This window comes from Gasterosteus aculeatus, unplaced genomic scaffold (genome assembly GCF_964276395.1).
Source record: "Gasterosteus aculeatus unplaced genomic scaffold, fGasAcu3.hap1.1 HAP1_SCAFFOLD_34, whole genome shotgun sequence".
NCBI lineage: Eukaryota > Metazoa > Chordata > Actinopteri > Perciformes > Gasterosteidae > Gasterosteus > Gasterosteus aculeatus.
The window spans coordinates 1-22220 of NW_027554892.1; the positions used below are offsets into that span (position 1 = coordinate 1).

The 22220-nt window shown below is 41.1% G+C and overlaps 73 non-coding genes across 73 annotated transcripts; all 73 read right to left on the reverse strand.

Moving 5' to 3' along the window:
- Positions 1–172: 172 nt before the first annotated feature.
- On the reverse strand, positions 173–243 carry trnag-gcc (transfer RNA glycine (anticodon GCC)). The gene has a single exon. It is a non-coding gene; the product is annotated as a tRNA-Gly (tRNA).
- A 115-nt stretch (positions 244–358) lies between these two features.
- Positions 359–429, reverse strand: trnag-ccc (transfer RNA glycine (anticodon CCC)). The gene has a single exon. It is a non-coding gene; the product is annotated as a tRNA-Gly (tRNA).
- Positions 430–730: 301 nt separating this feature from the next.
- Positions 731–801, reverse strand: trnag-ccc (transfer RNA glycine (anticodon CCC)). Its single transcript has one exon. It is a non-coding gene; the product is annotated as a tRNA-Gly (tRNA).
- Positions 802–916: 115 nt separating this feature from the next.
- trnag-gcc (transfer RNA glycine (anticodon GCC)) lies at positions 917–987 on the reverse strand. Its single transcript has one exon. It is a non-coding gene; the product is annotated as a tRNA-Gly (tRNA).
- Positions 988–1102: 115 nt separating this feature from the next.
- trnag-ccc (transfer RNA glycine (anticodon CCC)) lies at positions 1103–1173 on the reverse strand. The gene has a single exon. It is a non-coding gene; the product is annotated as a tRNA-Gly (tRNA).
- Positions 1174–1288: 115 nt separating this feature from the next.
- On the reverse strand, positions 1289–1359 carry trnag-ccc (transfer RNA glycine (anticodon CCC)). The gene has a single exon. It is a non-coding gene; the product is annotated as a tRNA-Gly (tRNA).
- A 487-nt stretch (positions 1360–1846) lies between these two features.
- On the reverse strand, positions 1847–1917 carry trnag-ccc (transfer RNA glycine (anticodon CCC)). The gene has a single exon. It is a non-coding gene; the product is annotated as a tRNA-Gly (tRNA).
- Positions 1918–2218: 301 nt separating this feature from the next.
- On the reverse strand, positions 2219–2289 carry trnag-gcc (transfer RNA glycine (anticodon GCC)). The gene has a single exon. It is a non-coding gene; the product is annotated as a tRNA-Gly (tRNA).
- A 487-nt stretch (positions 2290–2776) lies between these two features.
- On the reverse strand, positions 2777–2847 carry trnag-ccc (transfer RNA glycine (anticodon CCC)). The gene has a single exon. It is a non-coding gene; the product is annotated as a tRNA-Gly (tRNA).
- A 115-nt stretch (positions 2848–2962) lies between these two features.
- On the reverse strand, positions 2963–3033 carry trnag-ccc (transfer RNA glycine (anticodon CCC)). The gene has a single exon. It is a non-coding gene; the product is annotated as a tRNA-Gly (tRNA).
- Positions 3034–3148: 115 nt separating this feature from the next.
- Positions 3149–3219, reverse strand: trnag-gcc (transfer RNA glycine (anticodon GCC)). Its single transcript has one exon. It is a non-coding gene; the product is annotated as a tRNA-Gly (tRNA).
- Positions 3220–3334: 115 nt separating this feature from the next.
- Positions 3335–3405, reverse strand: trnag-gcc (transfer RNA glycine (anticodon GCC)). The gene has a single exon. It is a non-coding gene; the product is annotated as a tRNA-Gly (tRNA).
- Positions 3406–3520: 115 nt separating this feature from the next.
- On the reverse strand, positions 3521–3591 carry trnag-gcc (transfer RNA glycine (anticodon GCC)). The gene has a single exon. It is a non-coding gene; the product is annotated as a tRNA-Gly (tRNA).
- A 301-nt stretch (positions 3592–3892) lies between these two features.
- Positions 3893–3963, reverse strand: trnag-gcc (transfer RNA glycine (anticodon GCC)). Its single transcript has one exon. It is a non-coding gene; the product is annotated as a tRNA-Gly (tRNA).
- Positions 3964–4078: 115 nt separating this feature from the next.
- Positions 4079–4149, reverse strand: trnag-ccc (transfer RNA glycine (anticodon CCC)). Its single transcript has one exon. It is a non-coding gene; the product is annotated as a tRNA-Gly (tRNA).
- A 115-nt stretch (positions 4150–4264) lies between these two features.
- Positions 4265–4335, reverse strand: trnag-gcc (transfer RNA glycine (anticodon GCC)). The gene has a single exon. It is a non-coding gene; the product is annotated as a tRNA-Gly (tRNA).
- A 115-nt stretch (positions 4336–4450) lies between these two features.
- On the reverse strand, positions 4451–4521 carry trnag-gcc (transfer RNA glycine (anticodon GCC)). Its single transcript has one exon. It is a non-coding gene; the product is annotated as a tRNA-Gly (tRNA).
- A 115-nt stretch (positions 4522–4636) lies between these two features.
- trnag-gcc (transfer RNA glycine (anticodon GCC)) lies at positions 4637–4707 on the reverse strand. Its single transcript has one exon. It is a non-coding gene; the product is annotated as a tRNA-Gly (tRNA).
- A 115-nt stretch (positions 4708–4822) lies between these two features.
- trnag-gcc (transfer RNA glycine (anticodon GCC)) lies at positions 4823–4893 on the reverse strand. Its single transcript has one exon. It is a non-coding gene; the product is annotated as a tRNA-Gly (tRNA).
- A 115-nt stretch (positions 4894–5008) lies between these two features.
- trnag-gcc (transfer RNA glycine (anticodon GCC)) lies at positions 5009–5079 on the reverse strand. Its single transcript has one exon. It is a non-coding gene; the product is annotated as a tRNA-Gly (tRNA).
- A 115-nt stretch (positions 5080–5194) lies between these two features.
- On the reverse strand, positions 5195–5265 carry trnag-gcc (transfer RNA glycine (anticodon GCC)). Its single transcript has one exon. It is a non-coding gene; the product is annotated as a tRNA-Gly (tRNA).
- Positions 5266–5380: 115 nt separating this feature from the next.
- On the reverse strand, positions 5381–5451 carry trnag-gcc (transfer RNA glycine (anticodon GCC)). The gene has a single exon. It is a non-coding gene; the product is annotated as a tRNA-Gly (tRNA).
- Positions 5452–6124: 673 nt separating this feature from the next.
- On the reverse strand, positions 6125–6195 carry trnag-gcc (transfer RNA glycine (anticodon GCC)). Its single transcript has one exon. It is a non-coding gene; the product is annotated as a tRNA-Gly (tRNA).
- Positions 6196–6496: 301 nt separating this feature from the next.
- trnag-ccc (transfer RNA glycine (anticodon CCC)) lies at positions 6497–6567 on the reverse strand. The gene has a single exon. It is a non-coding gene; the product is annotated as a tRNA-Gly (tRNA).
- Positions 6568–7054: 487 nt separating this feature from the next.
- On the reverse strand, positions 7055–7125 carry trnag-gcc (transfer RNA glycine (anticodon GCC)). Its single transcript has one exon. It is a non-coding gene; the product is annotated as a tRNA-Gly (tRNA).
- A 301-nt stretch (positions 7126–7426) lies between these two features.
- trnag-gcc (transfer RNA glycine (anticodon GCC)) lies at positions 7427–7497 on the reverse strand. Its single transcript has one exon. It is a non-coding gene; the product is annotated as a tRNA-Gly (tRNA).
- Positions 7498–7798: 301 nt separating this feature from the next.
- Positions 7799–7869, reverse strand: trnag-gcc (transfer RNA glycine (anticodon GCC)). Its single transcript has one exon. It is a non-coding gene; the product is annotated as a tRNA-Gly (tRNA).
- A 487-nt stretch (positions 7870–8356) lies between these two features.
- Positions 8357–8427, reverse strand: trnag-ccc (transfer RNA glycine (anticodon CCC)). Its single transcript has one exon. It is a non-coding gene; the product is annotated as a tRNA-Gly (tRNA).
- Positions 8428–8542: 115 nt separating this feature from the next.
- Positions 8543–8613, reverse strand: trnag-ccc (transfer RNA glycine (anticodon CCC)). The gene has a single exon. It is a non-coding gene; the product is annotated as a tRNA-Gly (tRNA).
- A 301-nt stretch (positions 8614–8914) lies between these two features.
- On the reverse strand, positions 8915–8985 carry trnag-gcc (transfer RNA glycine (anticodon GCC)). Its single transcript has one exon. It is a non-coding gene; the product is annotated as a tRNA-Gly (tRNA).
- Positions 8986–9100: 115 nt separating this feature from the next.
- Positions 9101–9171, reverse strand: trnag-gcc (transfer RNA glycine (anticodon GCC)). The gene has a single exon. It is a non-coding gene; the product is annotated as a tRNA-Gly (tRNA).
- A 487-nt stretch (positions 9172–9658) lies between these two features.
- On the reverse strand, positions 9659–9729 carry trnag-gcc (transfer RNA glycine (anticodon GCC)). Its single transcript has one exon. It is a non-coding gene; the product is annotated as a tRNA-Gly (tRNA).
- Positions 9730–10216: 487 nt separating this feature from the next.
- On the reverse strand, positions 10217–10287 carry trnag-ccc (transfer RNA glycine (anticodon CCC)). Its single transcript has one exon. It is a non-coding gene; the product is annotated as a tRNA-Gly (tRNA).
- A 115-nt stretch (positions 10288–10402) lies between these two features.
- trnag-ccc (transfer RNA glycine (anticodon CCC)) lies at positions 10403–10473 on the reverse strand. Its single transcript has one exon. It is a non-coding gene; the product is annotated as a tRNA-Gly (tRNA).
- Positions 10474–10588: 115 nt separating this feature from the next.
- On the reverse strand, positions 10589–10659 carry trnag-gcc (transfer RNA glycine (anticodon GCC)). The gene has a single exon. It is a non-coding gene; the product is annotated as a tRNA-Gly (tRNA).
- Positions 10660–10774: 115 nt separating this feature from the next.
- trnag-gcc (transfer RNA glycine (anticodon GCC)) lies at positions 10775–10845 on the reverse strand. The gene has a single exon. It is a non-coding gene; the product is annotated as a tRNA-Gly (tRNA).
- A 115-nt stretch (positions 10846–10960) lies between these two features.
- On the reverse strand, positions 10961–11031 carry trnag-gcc (transfer RNA glycine (anticodon GCC)). Its single transcript has one exon. It is a non-coding gene; the product is annotated as a tRNA-Gly (tRNA).
- Positions 11032–11332: 301 nt separating this feature from the next.
- On the reverse strand, positions 11333–11403 carry trnag-gcc (transfer RNA glycine (anticodon GCC)). The gene has a single exon. It is a non-coding gene; the product is annotated as a tRNA-Gly (tRNA).
- Positions 11404–11518: 115 nt separating this feature from the next.
- On the reverse strand, positions 11519–11589 carry trnag-ccc (transfer RNA glycine (anticodon CCC)). Its single transcript has one exon. It is a non-coding gene; the product is annotated as a tRNA-Gly (tRNA).
- A 115-nt stretch (positions 11590–11704) lies between these two features.
- Positions 11705–11775, reverse strand: trnag-gcc (transfer RNA glycine (anticodon GCC)). The gene has a single exon. It is a non-coding gene; the product is annotated as a tRNA-Gly (tRNA).
- Positions 11776–11890: 115 nt separating this feature from the next.
- trnag-ccc (transfer RNA glycine (anticodon CCC)) lies at positions 11891–11961 on the reverse strand. Its single transcript has one exon. It is a non-coding gene; the product is annotated as a tRNA-Gly (tRNA).
- A 487-nt stretch (positions 11962–12448) lies between these two features.
- On the reverse strand, positions 12449–12519 carry trnag-gcc (transfer RNA glycine (anticodon GCC)). Its single transcript has one exon. It is a non-coding gene; the product is annotated as a tRNA-Gly (tRNA).
- A 301-nt stretch (positions 12520–12820) lies between these two features.
- Positions 12821–12891, reverse strand: trnag-gcc (transfer RNA glycine (anticodon GCC)). Its single transcript has one exon. It is a non-coding gene; the product is annotated as a tRNA-Gly (tRNA).
- Positions 12892–13192: 301 nt separating this feature from the next.
- On the reverse strand, positions 13193–13263 carry trnag-gcc (transfer RNA glycine (anticodon GCC)). Its single transcript has one exon. It is a non-coding gene; the product is annotated as a tRNA-Gly (tRNA).
- A 115-nt stretch (positions 13264–13378) lies between these two features.
- trnag-gcc (transfer RNA glycine (anticodon GCC)) lies at positions 13379–13449 on the reverse strand. Its single transcript has one exon. It is a non-coding gene; the product is annotated as a tRNA-Gly (tRNA).
- Positions 13450–13750: 301 nt separating this feature from the next.
- On the reverse strand, positions 13751–13821 carry trnag-gcc (transfer RNA glycine (anticodon GCC)). The gene has a single exon. It is a non-coding gene; the product is annotated as a tRNA-Gly (tRNA).
- A 115-nt stretch (positions 13822–13936) lies between these two features.
- trnag-gcc (transfer RNA glycine (anticodon GCC)) lies at positions 13937–14007 on the reverse strand. Its single transcript has one exon. It is a non-coding gene; the product is annotated as a tRNA-Gly (tRNA).
- A 115-nt stretch (positions 14008–14122) lies between these two features.
- trnag-ccc (transfer RNA glycine (anticodon CCC)) lies at positions 14123–14193 on the reverse strand. Its single transcript has one exon. It is a non-coding gene; the product is annotated as a tRNA-Gly (tRNA).
- Positions 14194–14680: 487 nt separating this feature from the next.
- On the reverse strand, positions 14681–14751 carry trnag-gcc (transfer RNA glycine (anticodon GCC)). Its single transcript has one exon. It is a non-coding gene; the product is annotated as a tRNA-Gly (tRNA).
- A 301-nt stretch (positions 14752–15052) lies between these two features.
- Positions 15053–15123, reverse strand: trnag-gcc (transfer RNA glycine (anticodon GCC)). The gene has a single exon. It is a non-coding gene; the product is annotated as a tRNA-Gly (tRNA).
- Positions 15124–15610: 487 nt separating this feature from the next.
- trnag-ccc (transfer RNA glycine (anticodon CCC)) lies at positions 15611–15681 on the reverse strand. Its single transcript has one exon. It is a non-coding gene; the product is annotated as a tRNA-Gly (tRNA).
- Positions 15682–15796: 115 nt separating this feature from the next.
- Positions 15797–15867, reverse strand: trnag-ccc (transfer RNA glycine (anticodon CCC)). The gene has a single exon. It is a non-coding gene; the product is annotated as a tRNA-Gly (tRNA).
- Positions 15868–15982: 115 nt separating this feature from the next.
- On the reverse strand, positions 15983–16053 carry trnag-gcc (transfer RNA glycine (anticodon GCC)). The gene has a single exon. It is a non-coding gene; the product is annotated as a tRNA-Gly (tRNA).
- A 115-nt stretch (positions 16054–16168) lies between these two features.
- trnag-gcc (transfer RNA glycine (anticodon GCC)) lies at positions 16169–16239 on the reverse strand. The gene has a single exon. It is a non-coding gene; the product is annotated as a tRNA-Gly (tRNA).
- Positions 16240–16726: 487 nt separating this feature from the next.
- Positions 16727–16797, reverse strand: trnag-gcc (transfer RNA glycine (anticodon GCC)). Its single transcript has one exon. It is a non-coding gene; the product is annotated as a tRNA-Gly (tRNA).
- Positions 16798–16912: 115 nt separating this feature from the next.
- Positions 16913–16983, reverse strand: trnag-ccc (transfer RNA glycine (anticodon CCC)). Its single transcript has one exon. It is a non-coding gene; the product is annotated as a tRNA-Gly (tRNA).
- Positions 16984–17098: 115 nt separating this feature from the next.
- Positions 17099–17169, reverse strand: trnag-gcc (transfer RNA glycine (anticodon GCC)). Its single transcript has one exon. It is a non-coding gene; the product is annotated as a tRNA-Gly (tRNA).
- Positions 17170–17284: 115 nt separating this feature from the next.
- On the reverse strand, positions 17285–17355 carry trnag-gcc (transfer RNA glycine (anticodon GCC)). Its single transcript has one exon. It is a non-coding gene; the product is annotated as a tRNA-Gly (tRNA).
- A 115-nt stretch (positions 17356–17470) lies between these two features.
- trnag-gcc (transfer RNA glycine (anticodon GCC)) lies at positions 17471–17541 on the reverse strand. Its single transcript has one exon. It is a non-coding gene; the product is annotated as a tRNA-Gly (tRNA).
- A 115-nt stretch (positions 17542–17656) lies between these two features.
- Positions 17657–17727, reverse strand: trnag-gcc (transfer RNA glycine (anticodon GCC)). The gene has a single exon. It is a non-coding gene; the product is annotated as a tRNA-Gly (tRNA).
- Positions 17728–17842: 115 nt separating this feature from the next.
- trnag-gcc (transfer RNA glycine (anticodon GCC)) lies at positions 17843–17913 on the reverse strand. Its single transcript has one exon. It is a non-coding gene; the product is annotated as a tRNA-Gly (tRNA).
- A 115-nt stretch (positions 17914–18028) lies between these two features.
- Positions 18029–18099, reverse strand: trnag-gcc (transfer RNA glycine (anticodon GCC)). The gene has a single exon. It is a non-coding gene; the product is annotated as a tRNA-Gly (tRNA).
- Positions 18100–18214: 115 nt separating this feature from the next.
- trnag-gcc (transfer RNA glycine (anticodon GCC)) lies at positions 18215–18285 on the reverse strand. Its single transcript has one exon. It is a non-coding gene; the product is annotated as a tRNA-Gly (tRNA).
- Positions 18286–18400: 115 nt separating this feature from the next.
- trnag-gcc (transfer RNA glycine (anticodon GCC)) lies at positions 18401–18471 on the reverse strand. Its single transcript has one exon. It is a non-coding gene; the product is annotated as a tRNA-Gly (tRNA).
- Positions 18472–19144: 673 nt separating this feature from the next.
- trnag-gcc (transfer RNA glycine (anticodon GCC)) lies at positions 19145–19215 on the reverse strand. The gene has a single exon. It is a non-coding gene; the product is annotated as a tRNA-Gly (tRNA).
- A 115-nt stretch (positions 19216–19330) lies between these two features.
- trnag-ccc (transfer RNA glycine (anticodon CCC)) lies at positions 19331–19401 on the reverse strand. Its single transcript has one exon. It is a non-coding gene; the product is annotated as a tRNA-Gly (tRNA).
- Positions 19402–19516: 115 nt separating this feature from the next.
- trnag-gcc (transfer RNA glycine (anticodon GCC)) lies at positions 19517–19587 on the reverse strand. Its single transcript has one exon. It is a non-coding gene; the product is annotated as a tRNA-Gly (tRNA).
- A 115-nt stretch (positions 19588–19702) lies between these two features.
- On the reverse strand, positions 19703–19773 carry trnag-gcc (transfer RNA glycine (anticodon GCC)). The gene has a single exon. It is a non-coding gene; the product is annotated as a tRNA-Gly (tRNA).
- Positions 19774–19888: 115 nt separating this feature from the next.
- Positions 19889–19959, reverse strand: trnag-gcc (transfer RNA glycine (anticodon GCC)). Its single transcript has one exon. It is a non-coding gene; the product is annotated as a tRNA-Gly (tRNA).
- Positions 19960–20260: 301 nt separating this feature from the next.
- Positions 20261–20331, reverse strand: trnag-ccc (transfer RNA glycine (anticodon CCC)). Its single transcript has one exon. It is a non-coding gene; the product is annotated as a tRNA-Gly (tRNA).
- Positions 20332–20818: 487 nt separating this feature from the next.
- On the reverse strand, positions 20819–20889 carry trnag-ccc (transfer RNA glycine (anticodon CCC)). Its single transcript has one exon. It is a non-coding gene; the product is annotated as a tRNA-Gly (tRNA).
- A 115-nt stretch (positions 20890–21004) lies between these two features.
- trnag-gcc (transfer RNA glycine (anticodon GCC)) lies at positions 21005–21075 on the reverse strand. The gene has a single exon. It is a non-coding gene; the product is annotated as a tRNA-Gly (tRNA).
- Positions 21076–22120: 1045 nt separating this feature from the next.
- Positions 22121–22191, reverse strand: trnag-gcc (transfer RNA glycine (anticodon GCC)). The gene has a single exon. It is a non-coding gene; the product is annotated as a tRNA-Gly (tRNA).
- Between the last annotated feature and the right edge of the window lie 29 nt (positions 22192–22220).

Here is a 22220-nt window from a genome sequence, read left to right on the forward strand (position 1 = left end):
ATCGGACCCAGATCTCTCGCATGGGAAGCGAGAATTCTACCATTGAACCACCAATGCTCATAAAACAATGTTGTGGGCAGGGGATTTAAAAATGGCCACCCATGGTCATGTTGACATTTTGGAATGATCTAAATAAAATATTCTAAATGTCATTCTTTGGGCAGAATTCTACTGCACTGGCTGGGAATCGGACCCAGATCTCTCGCATGGCAAGCGAGAATTCTACCATTGAACCACCAATGCTCATAAAACAATGTTGTGGGCAGGGGATTTAAAAATGGCCACCCATGGTCATGTTGACATTTTGGAATGATCTAAATAAAATATTCTAAATGTCATTTTTCAGGCAGAATTCTACTGCACTGGCTGGGAATCGGACCCAGATCTCTCGCATGGGAAGCGAGAATTCTACCATTGAACCACCAATGCTCATAAAACAATGTTGTGGGCAGGGGATTTAAAAATGGCCGCTTATGGTCAAGTTGAAATTTAGGAATGATTTAATTACATTATTCTAAATGTCATTTTTTAGACAGAATTCTACTGCAGTGGGTGGGAATAGGTCCCAGATCTCTCGCATGGCAAGCGAGAATTCTACCATTGAACCACTAATGCTCATAGAACTCCAATGTGGGAAGGGGATTTAAAAATGGCCGCTTATGGTCAAGTTGAAATTTTGGAATGATTTAATTACAATATTCTAAATGTCATTTTTTGGGCAGAATTCTACTGCACTGGCTGGAAATCGGACCCAGATCTCTCGCATGGGAAGCGAGAATTCTACCATTGAACCACCAATGCTCATAAAACAATGTTGTGGGCAGGGGATTTAAAAATGGCCACCCATGGTCATGTTGACATTTTGGAATGATCTAAATAAAATATTCTAAATGTCATTCTTTGGGCAGAATTCTACTGCACTGGCTGGGAATCGGACCCAGATCTCTCGCATGGCAAGCGAGAATTCTACCATTGAACCACCAATGCTCATAAAACAATGTTGTGGGCAGGGGATTTAAAAATGGCCACCCATGGTCATGTTGACATTTTGGAATGATCTAAATAAAATATTCTAAATGTCATTTTTCAGGCAGAATTCTACTGCACTGGCTGGGAATCGGACCCAGATCTCTCGCATGGGAAGCGAGAATTCTACCATTGAACCACCAATGCTCATAAAACAATGTTGTGGGCAGGGGATTTAAAAATGGCCACCCATGGTCATGTTGACATTTTGGAATGATCTAAATAAAATATTCTAAATGTCATTTTTCAGGCAGAATTCTACTGCACTGGCTGGGAATCGGACCCAGATCTCTCGCATGGGAAGCGAGAATTCTACCATTGAACCACCAATGCTCATACAACAATATTGTAGGCAGGGGATTTAAAAATGGCCACCTATGGACATGTTGATATTTTGGAATGATCTAAATAAAATATTCTATATGTCATTCTTTGGGCAGAATTCTACTGCACTGGCTGGGAATCGGACACAGATCTCTCGCATGGCAAGCGAGAATTCTACCATTGAACCATCAATGCTCATAGAACTCCAATGTGGGCAGGGGATTTCAAAATGGCCGCTTATGGTCAAGTTGAAATTTAGGAATGATTTAATTACATTATTCTAAATGTCATTTTTCAGACAGAATTCTACTGCACTGGGTGGGAATAGGTCCCAGATCTCTCGCATGGCAAGCGAGAATTCTACCATTGAACCACTAATGCTCATAGAACTCCAATGTGGGAAGGGGATTTAAAAATGGCCGCTTATGGTCAAGTTGAAATTTTGGAATGATTTAATTACAATATTCTAAATGTCATTTTTTGGGCAGAATTCTACTGCACTGGCTGGAAATCGGACCCAGATCTCTCGCATGGGAAGCGAGAATTCTACCATTGAACCACCAATGCTCATAAAACAATGTTGTGGGCAGGGGATTTAAAAATGGCCACCCATGGTCATGTTGACATTTTGGAATGATCTAAATAAAATATTCTAAATGTCATTCTTTGGGCAGAATTCTACTAAACTGGCTGGGAATCGGACCCAGATCTCTCGCATTGCAAGAGAGAATTCTACCATTGAACCACCAATGCTCATACAACAATATTGTAGGCAGGGGATTTAAAAATGGCCACCTATGGTCATGTTGACATTTTGGAATGATCTAAATAAAATATTCTAAATGTCATTCTTTGGGCAGAATTCTACTGCACTGGCTGGGAATCGGACCCAGATCTCTCGCATGGCAAGCGAGAATTCTACCATTGAACCACCAATGCTCATACAACAATATTGTAGGCAGGGGATTTAAAAATGGCCACCTATGGACATGTTGATATTTTGGAATGATCTAAATAAAATATTCTATATGTCATTCTTTGGGCAGAATTCTACTGCACTGGCTGGGAATCGGACACAGATCTCTCGCATGGCAAGCGAGAATTCTACCATTGAACCCCCAATGCTCTTAGAACTCCAATGTGGGCAGGGGATTTCAAAATGGCCGCTTATGGTCAAGTTGAAATTTAGGAATGATTTAATTACATTATTCTAAATGTCATTTTTCAGACAGAATTCTACTGCACTGGGTGGGAATAGGTCCCAGATCTCTCGCATGGCAAGCGAGAATTCTACCATTGAACCACCAATGCTCATAGAACTCCAATGTGGGAAGGGGATTTAAAAATGGCCGCTTATGGTCAAGTTGAAATTTTGGAATGATTTAATTACAATATTCTAAATGTCATTTTTTGGGCAGAATTCTACTGCACTGGCTGGGAATCGGACCCAGATCTCTCGCATGGGAAGCGAGAATTCTACCATTGAACCACCAATGCTCATAAAACAATGTTGTGGGCAGGGGATTTAAAAATGGCCACCCATGGTCATGTTGACATTTTGGAATGATCTAAATAAAATATTCTAAATGTCATTTTTCAGGCAGAATTCTACTGCACTGGCTGGGAATCGGACCCAGATCACTCGCATGGGAAGCGAGAATTCTACCATTGAACCACCAATGCTCATTGAACTCCCATGTGGGCAGGGGATTTAAAAATGGCCGCTTATGGTCATGTTGAAATCTTGGAATGATTTAGATACATTATTCTAAATGTCATTTTTCAGGCAGAATTCTACTGCACTGGCTGGGAATCGGACCCAGATCTCTCGCATGGCAAGCGAGAATTCTACCATTGAACCACCAATGCTCATAGACCTCCAATGTGGGAAGGGGAGTTAAAAATGGCCGCTTATGGTCAAGTTGAAATTTTGGAATGATTTAATTACAATATTCTAAATGTCATTTTTCAGGCAAAATTGTACTGCACTGGCTGGGAATCGGACCCAGATCTCTCGCATGGCAAGCGAGAATTCTACCATTGAACCACCAATGCTCATAGAACTCCAATGTGGGCAGGGGATTTAAAAATGGCCGCTTATGGTCATGTTGAAATCTTGGAATGATTTAGATACATTATTCTAAATGTCATTTTTCAAGCAGAATTCTACTGCACTGGCTGGGAATCGGACCCAGATCTCTCGCATGGCAAGCGAGAATTCTACCATTGAACCACCAATGCTCATAGACCTCTAATGTCGGAAGGGGATTTAAAAATGGCCGCTTATGGTCAAGTTGAAATTTTGGAATGATTTAATTACAATATTCTAAATGTCATTTTTCAGGCAAAATTCTACTGCACTGGCTGGGAATCAGACCCAGATCTCTCGCATGAGAAGCGAGAATTCTACCATTGAACCACCAATGCTCATAGAACTCCAATGTGGGAAGGGGAGTTAAAAATGGCCGCTCATGGTCAAGTTGAAATTTTGCAATGATTTAATTACAATATTCTAAATGTCATTTTTCAGGCAGAATTCTACTGCACTGGCTGGGAATCGGACCCAGACCTCTCGCATGGCAAGCGAGAATTCTACCATTGAACCACCAATGCTCATAGACCTCCAATGTCGGAAGGGGATTTAAAAATGGCCGCTTATGGTCAAGTTGAAATTTTGGAATGATTTAATTACAATATTCTAAATGTCATTTTTCAGGCAAAATTCTACTGCACTGGCAGGGAATCGGACCCAGATCACTCGCATGGGAAGCGAGAATTCTACCATTGAACCACCAATGCTCATTGAACTCCCATGTGGGCAGGGGATTTAAAAATGGCCGCTTATGGTCATGTGGAAATCTTGGAATGATTTAGATACATTATTCTAAATGTCATTTTTCAGGCAGAATTCTACTGCACTGGCTGGGAATCGGACCCAGATCTCTCGCATGGCAAGCGAGAATTCTACCATTGAACCACCAATGCTCATAGACCTCCAATGTGGGAAGGGGAGTTAAAAATGGCCGCTTATGGTCAAGTTGAAATTTTGGAATGATTTAATTACAATATTCTAAATGTCATTTTTCAGGCAAAATTCTACTGCACTGGCTGGGAATCGGACCCAGATCTCTCGCATGGCAAGCGAGAATTCTACCATTGAACCACCAATGCTCATAAAACTCCAATGTGGGAAGGGGAGTTAAAAATGGCCGCTTATGGTCAAGTTGAAATTTTGGAATGATTTAATTACAATATTCTAAATGTCATTTTTCAGGCAAAATTCTACTGCACTGGCTGGGAATCGGACCCAGATCTCTCGCATGGCAAGCGAGAATTCTACCATTGAACCACCAATGCTCATAGAACTCCAATGTGGGCAGGGGATTTAAAAATGGCCGCTTATGGTCATGTTGAAATCTTGGAATGATTTAGATACATTATTCTAAATGTCATTTTTCAGGCAGAATTCTACTGCACTGGCTGGGAATCGGACCCAGATCTCTCGCATGGCAAGCGAGAATTCTACCATTGAACCACCAATGCTCATAGACCTCCAATGTCGGAAGGGGATTTAAAAATGGCCGCTTATGGTCAAGTTGAAATTTTGGAATGATTTAATTACAATATTCTAAATGTCATTTTTCAGGCAGAATTCTACTGCACTGGCTGGGAATCGGACCCAGACCTCTCGCATGGCAAGCGAGAATTCTACCATTGAACCACCAATGCTCATACAACAATATTGTAGGCAGGGGATTTAAAAATGGCCACCTATGGTCATGTTGACATTTTGGAATGATCTAAATAAAATATTCTAAATGTCATTCTTTGGGCAGAATTCTACTGCACTGGCTGGGAATCGGACCCAGATCTCTCGCATGGCAAGCGAGAATTCTACCATTGAACCACCAATGCTCATAGAACTCCAATGTGGGAAGGGGATTTAAAAATGGCCGCTTATGGTCATGTTGACATTTTGGAATGATCTAAATAAAACATTCTAAATGTCATTCTTTGGGCAGAATTCTACTGCACTGGCTGGGAATCGGACCCAGATCTCTCGCATGGCAAGCGAGAATTCTACCATTGAACCACCAATGCTCATAGAGCTCCAATGTGGGAAGGGGATTTAAAAATGGCCGCTTATGGTCATGTTGAAATTTTGGAATGATTTATTTACAATATTCTAAATGTCATTTTTCAGGCAGAATTCTACTGCACTGGGTGGGAATAGGACCCAGATCTCTCGCATGGCAAGCGAGAATTCTACCATTGAATCACCAATGCTCATAGAACTCCAATGTGGGAAGGGGAGTTAAAAATGGCCGCTTATGGTCAAGTTGAAATTTTGGAATGATTTAATTACAATATTGTAAATGTCATTTTTCAGGCAGAATTCTACTGCACTGGCTGCGAATCGGACCCAGATCTCTCGCATGGCAAGCGAGAATTCTACCATTGAACCACCAATGCTCATACAACAATATTGTAGGCAGGGGATTTAAAAATGGCCACCTATGGTCATGTTGACATTTTGGAATGATCTAAATAAAATATTCTAAATGTCATTCTTTGGGCAGAATTCTACTAAACTGGCTGGGAATCGGACCCAGATCTCTCGCATTGCAAGAGAGAATTCTACCATTGAACCACCAATGCTCATAAAACAATATTGTAGGCAGGGGATTTAAAAATGGCCACCTATGGTCATGTTGACATTTTGGAATGATCTAAATAAAATATTCTAAATGTCATTCTTTGGGCAGAATTCTACTGCACTGGCTGGGAATCGGACCCAGATCTCTCGCATGGCAAGCGAGAATTCTACCATTGAACCACCAATGCTCATAGAACTCCAATGTGGGAAGGGGATTTAAAAATGGCCGCTTATGGTCATGTTGACATTTTGGAATGATCTAAAAAAAATATTCTAAATGTCATTCTTTGGGCAGAATTCTACTGCACTGGGTGGGAATAGGTCCCAGATCTCTCGCATGGCAAGCGAGAATTCTACCATTGAACCACTAATGCTCATAGAACTCCAATGTGGGAAGGGGATTTAAAAATGGCCGCTTATGGTCAAGTTGAAATTTTGGAATGATTTAATTACAATATTCTAAATGTCATTTTTTGGGCAGAATTCTACTGCACTGGCTGGAAATCGGACCCAGATCTCTCGCATGGGAAGCGAGAATTCTACCATTGAACCACCAATGCTCATAAAACAATGTTGTGGGCAGGGGATTTAAAAATGGCCACCCATGGTCATGTTGACATTTTGGAATGATCTAAATAAAATATTCTAAATGTCATTCTTTGGGCAGAATTCTACTGCACTGGCTGGGAATCGGACCCAGATCTCTCGCATGGCAAGCGAGATTTCTACCATTGAACCACCAATGCTCATAGAACTCCAATGTGGGAAGGGGATTTAAAAATGGCCGCTTATGGTCATGTTGAAATTTTGGAATGATTTATTTACAATATTCTAAATGTCATTTTTCAGGCAGAATTCTACTGCACTGGGTGGGAATAGGACCCAGATCTCTCGCATGGCAAGCGAGAATTCTACCATTGAATCACCAATGCTCATAGAACTCCAATGTGGGAAGGGGAGTTAAAAATGGCCGCTTATGGTCAAGTTGAAATTTTGGAATGATTTAATTACAATATTGTAAATGTCATTTTTCAGGCAGAATTCTACTGCACTGGCTGGGAATCGGACCCAGATCTCTCGCATGGCAAGCGAGAATTCTACCATTGAACCACCAATGCTCATACAACAATATTGTAGGCAGGGGATTTAAAAATGGCCACCTATGGTCATGTTGACATTTTGGAATGATCTAAATAAAATATTCTAAATGTCATTCTTTGGGCAGAATTCTACTGCACTGGCTGGGAATCGGACCCAGATCTCTCGCATGGCAAGCGAGAATTCTACCATTGAATCACCAATGCTCATAGAACTCCAATGTGGGAAGGGGAGTTAAAAATGGCCGCTTATGGTCAAGTTGAAATTTTGGAATGATTTAATTACAATATTGTAAATGTCATTTTTCAGGCAGAATTCTACTGCACTGGCTGGGAATCGGACCCAGATCTCTCGCATGGCAAGCGAGAATTCTACCATTGAACCACCAATGCTCATACAACAATATTGTAGGCAGGGGATTTAAAAATGGCCACCTATGGTCATGTTGACATTTTGGAATGATCTAAATAAAATATTCTAAATGTCATTCTTTGGGCAGAATTCTACTAAACTGGCTGGGAATCGGACCCAGATCTCTCGCATTGCAAGAGAGAATTCTACCATTGAACCACCAATGCTCATACAACAATATTGTAGGCAGGGGATTTAAAAATGGCCACCTATGGTCATGTTGACATTTTGGAATGATCTAAATAAAATATTCTAAATGTCATTCTTTGGGCAGAATTCTACTGCACTGGCTGGGAATCGGACCCAGATCTCTCGCATGGCAAGCGAGAATTCTACCATTGAACCACCAATGCTCATACAACAATATTGTAGGCAGGGGATTTAAAAATGGCCACCTATGGACATGTTGATATTTTGGAATGATCTAAATAAAATATTCTATATGTCATTCTTTGGGCAGAATTCTACTGCACTGGCTGGGAATCGGACACAGATCTCTCGCATGGCAAGCGAGAATTCTACCATTGAACCCCCAATGCTCTTAGAACTCCAATGTGGGCAGGGGATTTCAAAATGGCCGCTTATGGTCAAGTTGAAATTTAGGAATGATTTAATTACATTATTCTAAATGTCATTTTTCAGACAGAATTCTACTGCACTGGGTGGGAATAGGTCCCAGATCTCTCGCATGGCAAGCGAGAATTCTACCATTGAACCACCAATGCTCATAGAACTCCAATGTGGGAAGGGGATTTAAAAATGGCCGCTTATGGTCAAGTTGAAATTTTGGAATGATTTAATTACAATATTCTAAATGTCATTTTTTGGGCAGAATTCTACTGCACTGGCTGGGAATCGGACCCAGATCTCTCGCATGGGAAGCGAGAATTCTACCATTGAACCACCAATGCTCATAAAATAATGTTGTGGGCAGGGGATTTAAAAATGGCCACCCATGGTCATGTTGACATTTTGGAATGATCTAAATAAAATATTCTAAATGTCATTTTTCAGGCAGAATTCTACTGCACTGGCTGGGAATCGGACCCAGATCACTCGCATGGGAAGCGAGAATTCTACCATTGAACCACCAATGCTCATTGAACTCCCATGTGGGCAGGGGATTTAAAAATGGCCGCTTATGGTCATGTTGAAATCTTGGAATGATTTAGATACATTATTCTAAATGTTATTTTTCAGGCAGAATTCTACTGCACTGGCTGGGAATGGGACCCAGATCTCTCGCATGGCAAGCGAGAATTCTACCATTGAACCACCAATGCTCATAGACCTCCAATGTGGGAAGGGGAGTTAAAAATGGCCGCTTATGGTCAAGTTGAAATTTTGGAATGATTTAATTACAATATTCTAAATGTCATTTTTCAGGCAAAATTGTACTGCACTGGCTGGGAATCGGACCCAGATCTCTCGCATGGCAAGCGAGAATTCTACCATTGAACCACCAATGCTCATAGAACTCCAATGTGGGCAGGGGATTTAAAAATGGCCGCTTATGGTCATGTTGAAATCTTGGAATGATTTAGATACATTATTCTAAATGTCATTTTTCAGGCAGAATTCTACTGCACTGGCTGGGAATCGGACCCAGATCTCTCGCATGGCAAGCGAGAATTCTACCATTGAACCACCAATGCTCATAGACCTCCAATGTCGGAAGGGGATTTAAAAATGGCCGCTTATGGTCAAGTTGAAATTTTGGAATGATTTAATTACAATATTCTAAATGTCATTTTTCAGGCAAAATTCTACTGCACTGGCTGGGAATCAGACCCAGATCTCTCGCATGAGAAGCGAGAATTCTACCATTGAACCACCAATGCTCATAGAACTCCAATGTGGGAAGGGGAGTTAAAAATGGCCGCTCATGGTCAAGTTGAAATTTTGGAATGATTTAAATAAAATATTCTAAATGTCATTCTTTGGGCAGAATTCTACTAAACTGGCTGGGAATCGGACCCAGATCTCTCGCATTGCAAGAGAGAATTCTACCATTGAACCACCAATGCTCATACAACAATATTGTAGGCAGGGGATTTAAAAATGGCCACCTATGGTCATGTTGACATTTTGGAATGATCTAAATAAAATATTCTAAATGTCATTCTTTGGGCAGAATTCTACTGCACTGGCTGGGAATCGGACCCAGATCTCTCGCATGGCAAGCGAGAATTCTACCATTGAACCACCAATGCTCATACAACAATATTGTAGGCAGGGGATTTAAAAATGGCCACCTATGGACATGTTGATATTTTGGAATGATCTAAATAAAATATTCTATATGTCATTCTTTGGGCAGAATTCTACTGCACTGGCTGGGAATCGGACACAGATCTCTCGCATGGCAAGCGAGAATTCTACCATTGAACCCCCAATGCTCTTAGAACTCCAATGTGGGCAGGGGATTTCAAAATGGCCGCTTATGGTCAAGTTGAAATTTAGGAATGATTTAATTACATTATTCTAAATGTCATTTTTCAGACAGAATTCTACTGCACTGGGTGGGAATAGGTCCCAGATCTCTCGCATGGCAAGCGAGAATTCTACCATTGAACCACCAATGCTCATAGAACTCCAATGTGGGAAGGGGATTTAAAAATGGCCGCTTATGGTCAAGTTGAAATTTTGGAATGATTTAATTACAATATTCTAAATGTCATTTTTTGGGCAGAATTCTACTGCACTGGCTGGGAATCGGACCCAGATCTCTCGCATGGGAAGCGAGAATTCTACCATTGAACCACCAATGCTCATAAAATAATGTTGTGGGCAGGGGATTTAAAAATGGCCACCCATGGTCATGTTGACATTTTGGAATGATCTAAATAAAATATTCTAAATGTCATTTTTCAGGCAGAATTCTACTGCACTGGCTGGGAATCGGACCCAGATCACTCGCATGGGAAGCGAGAATTCTACCATTGAACCACCAATGCTCATTGAACTCCCATGTGGGCAGGGGATTTAAAAATGGCCGCTTATGGTCATGTTGAAATCTTGGAATGATTTAGATACATTATTCTAAATGTTATTTTTCAGGCAGAATTCTACTGCACTGGCTGGGAATCGGACCCAGATCTCTCGCATGGCAAGCGAGAATTCTACCATTGAACCACCAATGCTCATAGACCTCCAATGTGGGAAGGGGAGTTAAAAATGGCCGCTTATGGTCAAGTTGAAATTTTGGAATGATTTAATTACAATATTCTAAATGTCATTTTTCAGGCAAAATTGTACTGCACTGGCTGGGAATCGGACCCAGATCTCTCGCATGGCAAGCGAGAATTCTACCATTGAACCACCAATGCTCATAGAACTCCAATGTGGGCAGGGGATTTAAAAATGGCCGCTTATGGTCATGTTGAAATCTTGGAATGATTTAGATACATTATTCTAAATGTCATTTTTCAGGCAGAATTCTACTGCACTGGCTGGGAATCGGACCCAGATCTCTCGCATGGCAAGCGAGAATTCTACCATTGAACCACCAATGCTCATAGACCTCCAATGTCGGAAGGGGATTTAAAAATGGCCGCTTATGGTCAAGTTGAAATTTTGGAATGATTTAATTACAATATTCTAAATGTCATTTTTCAGGCAAAATTCTACTGCACTGGCTGGGAATCAGACCCAGATCTCTCGCATGAGAAGCGAGAATTCTACCATTGAACCACCAATGCTCATAGAACTCCAATGTGGGAAGGGGAGTTAAAAATGGCCGCTCATGGTCAAGTTGAAATTTTGGAATGATTTAATTACAATATTCTAAATGTCATTTTTCAGGCAGAATTCTACTGCACTGGCTGGGAATCGGACCCAGACCTCTCGCATGGCAAGCGAGAATTCTACCATTGAACCACCAATGCTCATAGACCTCCAATGTCGGAAGGGGATTTAAAAATGGCCGCTTATGGTCAAGTTGAAATTTTGGAATGATTTAATTACAATATTCTAAATGTCATTTTTCAGGCAAAATTCTACTGCACTGGCTGGGAATCGGACCCAGATCACTCGCATGGGAAGCGAGAATTCTACCATTGAACCACCAATGCTCATTGAACTCCCATGTGGGCAGGGGATTTAAAAATGGCCGCTTATGGTCATGTGGAAATCTTGGAATGATTTAGATACATTATTCTAAATGTCATTTTTCAGGCAGAATTCTACTGCACTGGCTGGGAATCGGACCCAGATCTCTCGCATGGCAAGCGAGAATTCTACCATTGAACCACCAATGCTCATAGACCTCCAATGTGGGAAGGGGATTTAAAAATGGCCGCTTATGGTCAAGTTGAAATTTTGGAATGATTTAATTACAATATTCTAAATGTCATTTTTTGGGCAGAATTCTACTGCACTGGCTGGAAATCGGACCCAGATCTCTCGCATGGGAAGCGAGAATTCTACCATTGAACCACCAATGCTCATAAAACAATGTTGTGGGCAGGGGATTTAAAAATGGCCACCCATGGTCATGTTGACATTTTGGAATGATCTAAATAAAATATTCTAAATGTCATTCTTTGGGCAGAATTCTACTGCACTGGCTGGGAATCGGACCCAGATCTCTCGCATGGCAAGCGAGATTTCTACCATTGAACCACCAATGCTCATAGAACTCCAATGTGGGAAGGGGATTTAAAAATGGCCGCTTATGGTCATGTTGAAATTTTGGAATGATTTATTTACAATATTCTAAATGTCATTTTTCAGGCAGAATTCTACTGCACTGGGTGGGAATAGGACCCAGATCTCTCGCATGGCAAGCGAGAATTCTACCATTGAATCACCAATGCTCATAGAACTCCAATGTGGGAAGGGGAGTTAAAAATGGCCGCTTATGGTCAAGTTGAAATTTTGGAATGATTTAATTACAATATTGTAAATGTCATTTTTCAGGCAGAATTCTACTGCACTGGCTGGGAATCGGACCCAGATCTCTCGCATGGCAAGCGAGAATTCTACCATTGAACCACCAATGCTCATACAACAATATTGTAGGCAGGGGATTTAAAAATGGCCACCTATGGTCATGTTGACATTTTGGAATAATCTAAATAAAATATTCTAAATGTCATTCTTTGGGCAGAATTCTACTAAACTGGCTGGGAATCGGACCCAGATCTCTCGCATTGCAAGAGAGAATTCTACCATTGAACCACCAATGCTCATACAACAATATTGTAGGCAGGGGATTTAAAAATGGCCACCTATGGTCATGTTGACATTTTGGAATGATCTAAATAAAATATTCTAAATGTCATTCTTTGGGCAGAATTCTACTGCACTGGCTGGGAATCGGACCCAGATCTCTCGCATGGCAAGCGAGAATTCTACCATTGAACCACCAATGCTCATACAACAATATTGTAGGCAGGGGATTTAAAAATGGCCACCTATGGACATGTTGATATTTTGGAATGATCTAAATAAAATATTCTATATGTCATTCTTTGGGCAGAATTCTACTGCACTGGCTGGGAATCGGACACAGATCTCTCGCATGGCAAGCGAGAATTCTACCATTGAACCACCAATGCTCATAAAACTCCAATGTGGGAAGGGGAGTTAAAAATGGCCGCTTATGGTCAAGTTGAAATTTTGGAATGATTTAATTACAATATTCTAAATGTCATTTTTCAGGCAAAATTCTACTGCACTGGCTGGGAATCGGACCCAGATCTCTCGCATGGCAAGCGAGAATTCTACCATTGAACCACCAATGCTCATAGAACTCCAATGTGGGCAGGGGATTTAAAAATGGCCGCTTATGGTCATGTTGAAATCTTGGAATGATTTAGATACATTATTCTAAATGTCATTATTCAGGCAGAATTCTACTGCACTGGCTGGGAATCGGACCCAGATCTCTCGCATGGCAAGCGAGAATTCTACCATTGAACCACCAATGCTCATACAACAATATTGTAGGCAGGGGATTTAAAAATGGCCACCTATGGACATGTTGATATTTTGGAATGATCTAAATAAAATATTCTATATGTCATTCTTTGGGCAGAATTCTACTGCACTGGCTGGGAATCGGACACAGATCTCTCGCATGGCAAGCGAGAATTCTACCATTGAACCACCAATGCTCATAAAACTCCAATGTGGGAAGGGGAGTTAAAAATGGCCGCTTATGGTCAAGTTGAAATTTTGGAATGATTTAATTACAATATTCTAAATGTCATTTTTCAGGCAAAATTCTACTGCACTGGCTGGGAATCGGACCCAGATCTCTCGCATGGCAAGCGAGAATTCTACCATTGAACCACCAATGCTCATAGAACTCCAATGTGGGCAGGGGATTTAAAAATGGCCGCTTATGGTCATGTTGAAATCTTGGAATGATTTAGATACATTATTCTAAATGTCATTATTCAGGCAGAATTCTACTGCACTGGCTGGGAATCGGACCCAGATCTCTCGCATGGCAAGCGAGAATTCTACCATTGAACCACCAATGCTCATAGACCTCCAATGTCGGAAGGGGATTTAAAAATGGCCGCTTATGGTCAAGTTGAAATTTTGGAATGATTTAATTACAATATTCTAAATGTCATTTTTCAGGCAAAATTCTACTGCACTGGCTGGGAATCGGACCCAGATCTCTCGCATGGGAAGCGAGAATTCTACCATTGAACCACCAATGCTCATAAAACAATGTTGTGGGCAGGGGATTTAAAAATGGCCACCCATGGTCATGTTGACATTTTGGAATGATCTAAATAAAATATTCTAAATGTCATTCTTTGGGCAGAATTCTACTGCACTGGCTGGGAATCGGACCCAGATCTCTCGCATGGCAAGCGAGATTTCTACCATTGAACCACCAATGCTCATAGAACTCCAATGTGGGAAGGGGATTTAAAAATGGCCGCTTATGGTCATGTTGAAATTTTGGAATGATTTATTTACAATATTCTAAATGTCATTTTTCAGGCAGAATTCTACTGCACTGGGTGGGAATAGGACCCAGATCTCTCGCATGGCAAGCGAGAATTCTACCATTGAATCACCAATGCTCATAGAACTCCAATGTGGGAAGGGGAGTTAAAAATGGCCGCTTATGGTCAAGTTGAAATTTTGGAATGATTTAATTACAATATTGTAAATGTCATTTTTCAGGCAGAATTCTACTGCACTGGCTGGGAATCGGACCCAGATCTCTCGCATGGCAAGCGAGAATTCTACCATTGAACCACCAATGCTCATACAACAATATTGTAGGCAGGGGATTTAAAAATGGCCACCTATGGTCATGTTGACATTTTGGAATGATCTAAATAAAATATTCTAAATGTCATTCTTTGGGCAGAATTCTACTAAACTGGCTGGGAATCGGACCCAGATCTCTCGCATTGCAAGAGAGAATTCTACCATTGAACCACCAATGCTCATACAACAATATTGTAGGCAGGGGATTTAAAAATGGCCACCTATGGTCATGTTGACATTTTGGAATGATCTAAATAAAATATTCTAAATGTCATTCTTTGGGCAGAATTCTACTGCACTGGCTGGGAATCGGACCCAGATCTCTCGCATGGCAAGCGAGAATTCTACCATTGAACCACCAATGCTCATACAACAATATTGTAGGCAGGGGATTTAAAAATGGCCACCTATGGACATGTTGATATTTTGGAATGATCTAAATAAAATATTCTATATGTCATTCTTTGGGCAGAATTCTACTGCACTGGCTGGGAATCGGACACAGATCTCTCGCATGGCAAGCGAGAATTCTACCATTGAACCCCCAATGCTCTTAGAACTCCAATGTGGGCAGGGGATTTCAAAATGGCCGCTTATGGTCAAGTTGAAATTTAGGAATGATTTAATTACATTATTCTAAATGTCATTTTTCAGACAGAATTCTACTGCACTGGGTGGGAATAGGTCCCAGATCTCTCGCATGGCAAGCGAGAATTCTACCATTGAACCACCAATGCTCATAGAACTCCAATGTGGGAAGGGGATTTAAAAATGGCCGCTTATGGTCAAGTTGAAATTTTGGAATGATTTAATTACAATATTCTAAATGTCATTTTTTGGGCAGAATTCTACTGCACTGGCTGGGAATCGGACCCAGATCTCTCGCATGGGAAGCGAGAATTCTACCATTGAACCACCAATGCTCATAAAATAATGTTGTGGGCAGGGGATTTAAAAATGGCCACCCATGGTCATGTTGACATTTTGGAATGATCTAAATAAAATATTCTAAATGTCATTTTTCAGGCAGAATTCTACTGCACTGGCTGGGAATCGGACCCAGATCACTCGCATGGGAAGCGAGAATTCTACCATTGAACCACCAATGCTCATTGAACTCCCATGTGGGCAGGGGATTTAAAAATGGCCGCTTATGGTCATGTTGAAATCTTGGAATGATTTAGATACATTATTCTAAATGTTATTTTTCAGGCAGAATTCTACTGCACTGGCTGGGAATCGGACCCAGATCTCTCGCATGGCAAGCGAGAATTCTACCATTGAACCACCAATGCTCATAGACCTCCAATGTGGGAAGGGGAGTTAAAAATGGCCGCTTATGGTCAAGTTGAAATTTTGGAATGATTTAATTACAATATTCTAAATGTCATTTTTCAGGCAAAATTGTACTGCACTGGCTGGGAATCGGACCCAGATCTCTCGCATGGCAAGCGAGAATTCTACCATTGAACCACCAATGCTCATAGAACTCCAATGTGGGCAGGGGATTTAAAAATGGCCGCTTATGGTCATGTTGAAATCTTGGAATGATTTAGATACATTATTCTAAATGTCATTTTTCAGGCAGAATTCTACTGCACTGGCCGGGAATCGGACCCAGATCTCTCGCATGGCAAGCGAGAATTCTACCATTGAACCACCAATGCTCATAGACCTCCAATGTCGGAAGGGGATTTAAAAATGGCCGCTTATGGTCAAGTTGAAATTTTGGAATGATTTAATTACAATATTCTAAATGTCATTTTTCAGGCAAAATTCTACTGCACTGGCTGGGAATCAGACCCAGATCTCTCGCATGAGAAGCGAGAATTCTACCATTGAACCACCAATGCTCATAGAACTCCAATGTGGGAAGGGGAGTTAAAAATGGCCGCTCATGGTCAAGTTGAAATTTTGGAATGATTTAATTACAATATTCTAAATGTCATTTTTCAGGCAGAATTCTACTGCACTGGCTGGGAATCGGACCCAGACCTCTCGCATGGCAAGCGAGAATTCTACCATTGAACCACCAATGCTCATAGACCTCCAATGTCGGAAGGGGATTTAAAAATGGCCGCTTATGGTCAAGTTGAAATTTTGGAATGATTTAATTACAATATTCTAAATGTCATTTTTCAGGCAAAATTCTACTGCACTGGCTGGGAATCGGACCCAGATCACTCGCATGGGAAGCGAGAATTCTACCATTGAACCACCAATGCTCATTGAACTCCCATGTGGGCAGGGGATTTAAAAATGGCCGCTTATGGTCATGTGGAAATCTTGGAATGATTTAGATACATTATTCTAAATGTCATTTTTCAGGCAGAATTCTACTGCACTGGCTGGGAATCGGACCCAGATCTCTCGCATGGCAAGCGAGAATTCTACCATTGAACCACCAATGCTCATAGACCTCCAATGTGGGAAGGGGAGTTAAAAATGGCCGCTTATGGTCAAGTTGAAATTTTGGAATGATTTAATTACAATATTCTAAATGTCATTTTTCAGGCAAAATTCTACTGCACTGGCTGGGAATCGGACCCAGATCTCTCGCATGGCAAGCGAGAATTCTACCATTGAACCACCAATGCTCATAAAACTCCAATGTGGGAAGGGGAGTTAAAAATGGCCGCTTATGGTCAAGTTGAAATTTTGGAATGATTTAATTACAATATTCTAAATGTCATTTTTCAGGCAAAATTCTACTGCACTGGCTGGGAATCGGACCCAGATCTCTCGCATGGCAAGCGAGAATTCTACCATTGAACCACCAATGCTCATAGAACTCCAATGTGGGCAGGGGATTTAAAAATGGCCGCTTATGGTCATGTTGAAATCTTGGAATGATTTAGATACATTATTCTAAATGTCATTTTTCAGGCAGAATTCTACTGCACTGGCTGGGAATCGGACCCAGATCTCTCGCATGGCAAGCGAGAATTCTACCATTGAACCACCAATGCTCATAGACCTCCAATGTCGGAAGGGGATTTAAAAATGGCCGCTTATGGTCAAGTTGAAATTTTGGAATGATTTAATTACAATATTCTAAATGTCATTTTTCAGGCAAAATTCTACTGCACTGGCTGGGAATCGGACCCAGATCTCTCGCATGGCAAGCGAGAATTCTACCATTGAACCACCAATGCTCATAGAACTCCAATGTGGGAAGGGGAGTTAAAAATGGCCACTCATGGTCAAGTTGAAATTTTGGAATGATTTAATTACAATATTCTAAATGTCATTTTTCAGGCAGAATTCTACTGCACTGGCTGGGAATCGGACCCAGACCTCTCGCATGGCAAGCGAGAATTCTACCATTGAACCACCAATGCTCATACAACAATATTGTAGGCAGGGGATTTAAAAATGGCCACCTATGGTCATGTTGACATTTTGGAATGATCTAAATAAAATATTCTAAATGTCATTCTTTGGGCAGAATTCTACTGCACTGGCTGGGAATCGGACCCAGATCTCTCGCATGGCAAGCGAGAATTCTACCATTGAACCACCAATGCTCATAGAACTCCAATGTGGGAAGGGGATTTAAAAATGGCCGCTTATGGTCATGTTGACATTTTGGAATGATCTAAATAAAACATTCTAAATGTCATTCTTTGGGCAGAATTCTACTGCACTGGCTGGGAATCGGACCCAGATCTCTCGCATGGCAAGCGAGAATTCTACCATTGAACCACCAATGCTCATAGAGCTCCAATGTGGGAAGGGGATTTAAAAATGGCCGCTTATGGTCATGTTGAAATTTTGGAATGATTTATTTACAATATTCTAAATGTCATTTTTCAGGCAGAATTCTACTGCACTGGGTGGGAATAGGACCCAGATCTCTCGCATGGCAAGCGAGAATTCTACCATTGAATCACCAATGCTCATAGAACTCCAATGTGGGAAGGGGAGTTAAAAATGGCCGCTTATGGTCAAGTTGAAATTTTGGAATGATTTAATTACAATATTGTAAATGTCATTTTTCAGGCAGAATTCTACTGCACTGGCTGCGAATCGGACCCAGATCTCTCGCATGGCAAGCGAGAATTCTACCATTGAACCACCAATGCTCATACAACAATATTGTAGGCAGGGGATTTAAAAATGGCCACCTATGGTCATGTTGACATTTTGGAATGATCTAAATAAAATATTCTAAATGTCATTCTTTGGGCAGAATTCTACTAAACTGGCTGGGAATCGGACCCAGATCTCTCGCATTGCAAGAGAGAATTCTACCATTGAACCACCAATGCTCATAAAACAATATTGTAGGCAGGGGATTTAAAAATGGCAACCTATGGTCATGTTGACATTTTGGAATGATCTAAATAAAATATTCTAAATGTCATTCTTTGGGCAGAATTCTACTGCACTGGCTGGGAATCGGACCCAGATCTCTCGCATGGCAAGCGAGAATTCTACCATTGAACCACCAATGCTCATAGACCTCCAATGTCGGAAGGGGATTTAAAAATGGCCGCTTATGGTCAAGTTGAAATTTTGGAATGATTTAATTACAATATTCTAAATGTCATTTTTCAGGCAAAATTCTACTGCACTGGCTGGGAATCGGACCCAGATCTCTCGCATGGGAAGCGAGAATTCTACCATTGAACCACCAATGCTCATTGAACTCCCATGTGGGCAGGGGATTTAAAAATGGCCGCTTATGGTCATGTTGAAATCTTGGAATGATTTAGATACATTATTCTAAATGTCATTTTTCAGGCAGAATTCTACTGCACTGGCTGGGAATCGGACCCAGATCTCTCGCATGGCAAGCGAGAATTCTACCATTGAACCACCAATGCTCATTGACCTCCAATGTGGGAAGGGGAGTTAAAAATGGCCACCTATGGTCATGTTGACATTTTGGAATGATCTAAATAAAATATTCTAAATGTCATTCTTTGGGCAGAATTCTACTGCACTGGCTGGGAATCGGACCCAGATCTCTCGCATGGCAAGCGAGAATTCTACCATTGAACCACCAATGCTCATAGAACTCCAATGTGGGAAGGGGATTTAAAAATGGCCGCTTATGGTCATGTTGACATTTTGGAATGATCTAAATAAAATATTCTAAATGTCATTCTTTGGGCAGAATTCTACTGCACTGGCTGGGAATCGGACCCAGATCTCTCGCATGGCAAGCGAGAATTCTACCATTGAACCACCAATGCTCATAGAACTCCAATGTGGGAAGGGGATTTAAAAATGGCCGCTTATGGTCATGTTGAAATTTTGGAATGATTTATTTACAATATTCTAAATGTCATTTTTCAGGCAGAATTCTACTGCACTGGGTGGGAATAGGACCCAGATCTCTCGCATGGGAAGCGAGAATTCTACCATTGAACCACCAATGCTCATAAAACAATGTTGTGGGCAGGGGATTTAAAAATGGCCACCCATGGTCATGTTGACATTTTGGAATGATCTAAATAAAATATTCTAAATGTCATTTTTCAGGCAGAATTCTACTGCACTGGCTGGGAATCGGAGCCAGATCTCTCGCATGGGAAGCGAGAATTCTACCATTGAACCACCAATGCTCATAAAACAATGTTGTGGGCAGGGGATTTAAAAATGGCCACCCATGGTCATGTTGACATTTTGGAATGATCTAAATAAAATATTCTAAATGTCATTTTTCAGGCAGAATTCTACTGCACTGGCTGGGAATCGGACACAGATCTCTCGCATGGGAAGCGAGAATTCTACCATTGAACCATCAATGCTCATAGAACTCCAATGTGGGCAGGGGATTTCAAAATGGCCGCTTATGGTCAAGTTGAAATTTAGGAATGATTTAATTACATTATTCTAAATGTCATTTTTCAGACAGAATTCTACTGCACTGGGTGGGAATAGGTCCCAGATCTCTCGCATGGCAAGCGAGAATTCTACCATTGAACCACCAATGCTCATAGAACTCCAATGTGGGAAGGGGATTTAAAAATGGCCGCTTATGGTCAAGTTGAAATTTTGGAATGATTTAATTACAATATTCTGAATGTCATTTTTTGGGCAGAATTCTACTGCACTGGCTGGAAATCGGACCCAGATCTCTCGCATGGGAAGCGAGAATTCTACCATTGAACCACCAATGCTCATAAAACAATGTTGTGGGCAGGGGATTTAAAAATGGCCACCCATGGTCATGTTGACATTTTGGAATGATCTAAATAAAATATTCTAAATGTCATTCTTTGGGCAGAATTCTACTGCACTGGCTGGGAATCGGACCCAGATCTCTCGCATGGCAAGCGAGAATTCTACCATTGAACCACCAATGCTCATAGAACTCCAATGTGGGAAGGGGATTTAAAAATGGCCGCTTATGGTCATGTTGAAATTTTGGAATGATTTATTTACAATATTCTAAATGTCATTTTTCAGGCAGAATTCTACTGCACTGGGTGGGAATAGGACCCAGATCTCTCGCATGGCAAGCGAGAATTCTACCATTGAATCACCAATGCTCATAGAACTCCAATGTGGGAAGGGGAGTTAAAAATGGCCGCTTATGGTCAAGTTGAAATTTTGGAATGATTTAATTACAATATTGTAAATGTCATTTTTCAGGCAGAATTCTACTGCACTGGCTGGGAATCGGACCCAGATCTCTCGCATGGCAAGCGAGAATCCTACCATTGAACCACCAATGCTCATACAACAATATTGTAGGCAGGGGATTTAAAAATGGCCACCTATGGTCATGTTGACATTTTGGAATGATCTAAATAAAATATTCTAAATGTCATTCTTTGGGCAGAATTCTACTAAACTGGCTGGGAATCGGACCCAGATCTCTCGCATTGCAAGAGAGAATTCTACCATTGAACCACCAATGCTCATACAACAATATTGTAGGCAGGGGATTTAAAAATGGCCACCTATGGTCATGTTGACATTTTGGAATGATCTAAATAAAATATTCTAAATGTCATTCTATGGGCAGAATTCTACTGCACTGGCTGGGAATCGGACCCATATCTCTCGCATGGCAAGCGAGAATTCTACCATTGAACCACCAATGCTCATTGAACTCCCATGTGGGCAGGGGATTTAAAAATGGCCGCTTATGGTCATGTTGAAATCTTGGAATGATTTAGATACATTATTCTAAATGTCATTTTTCAGGCAGAATTCTACTGCACTGGCGGGGAATCGGACCCAGATCTCTCGCATGGCAAGCGAGAATTCTACCATTGAACCACCAATGCTCATAGACCTCCAATGTGGGAAGGGGAGTTAAAAATGGCCGCTTATGGTCAAGTTGAAATTTTGGAATGATTTAATTACAATATTCTAAATGTCATTTTTCAGGCAAAATTCTACTGCACTGGCTGGGAATCGGACCCAGATCTCTCGCATGGCAAGCGAGAATTCTACCATTGAACCACCAATGCTCATAGAACTCCAATGTGGGAAGGGGATT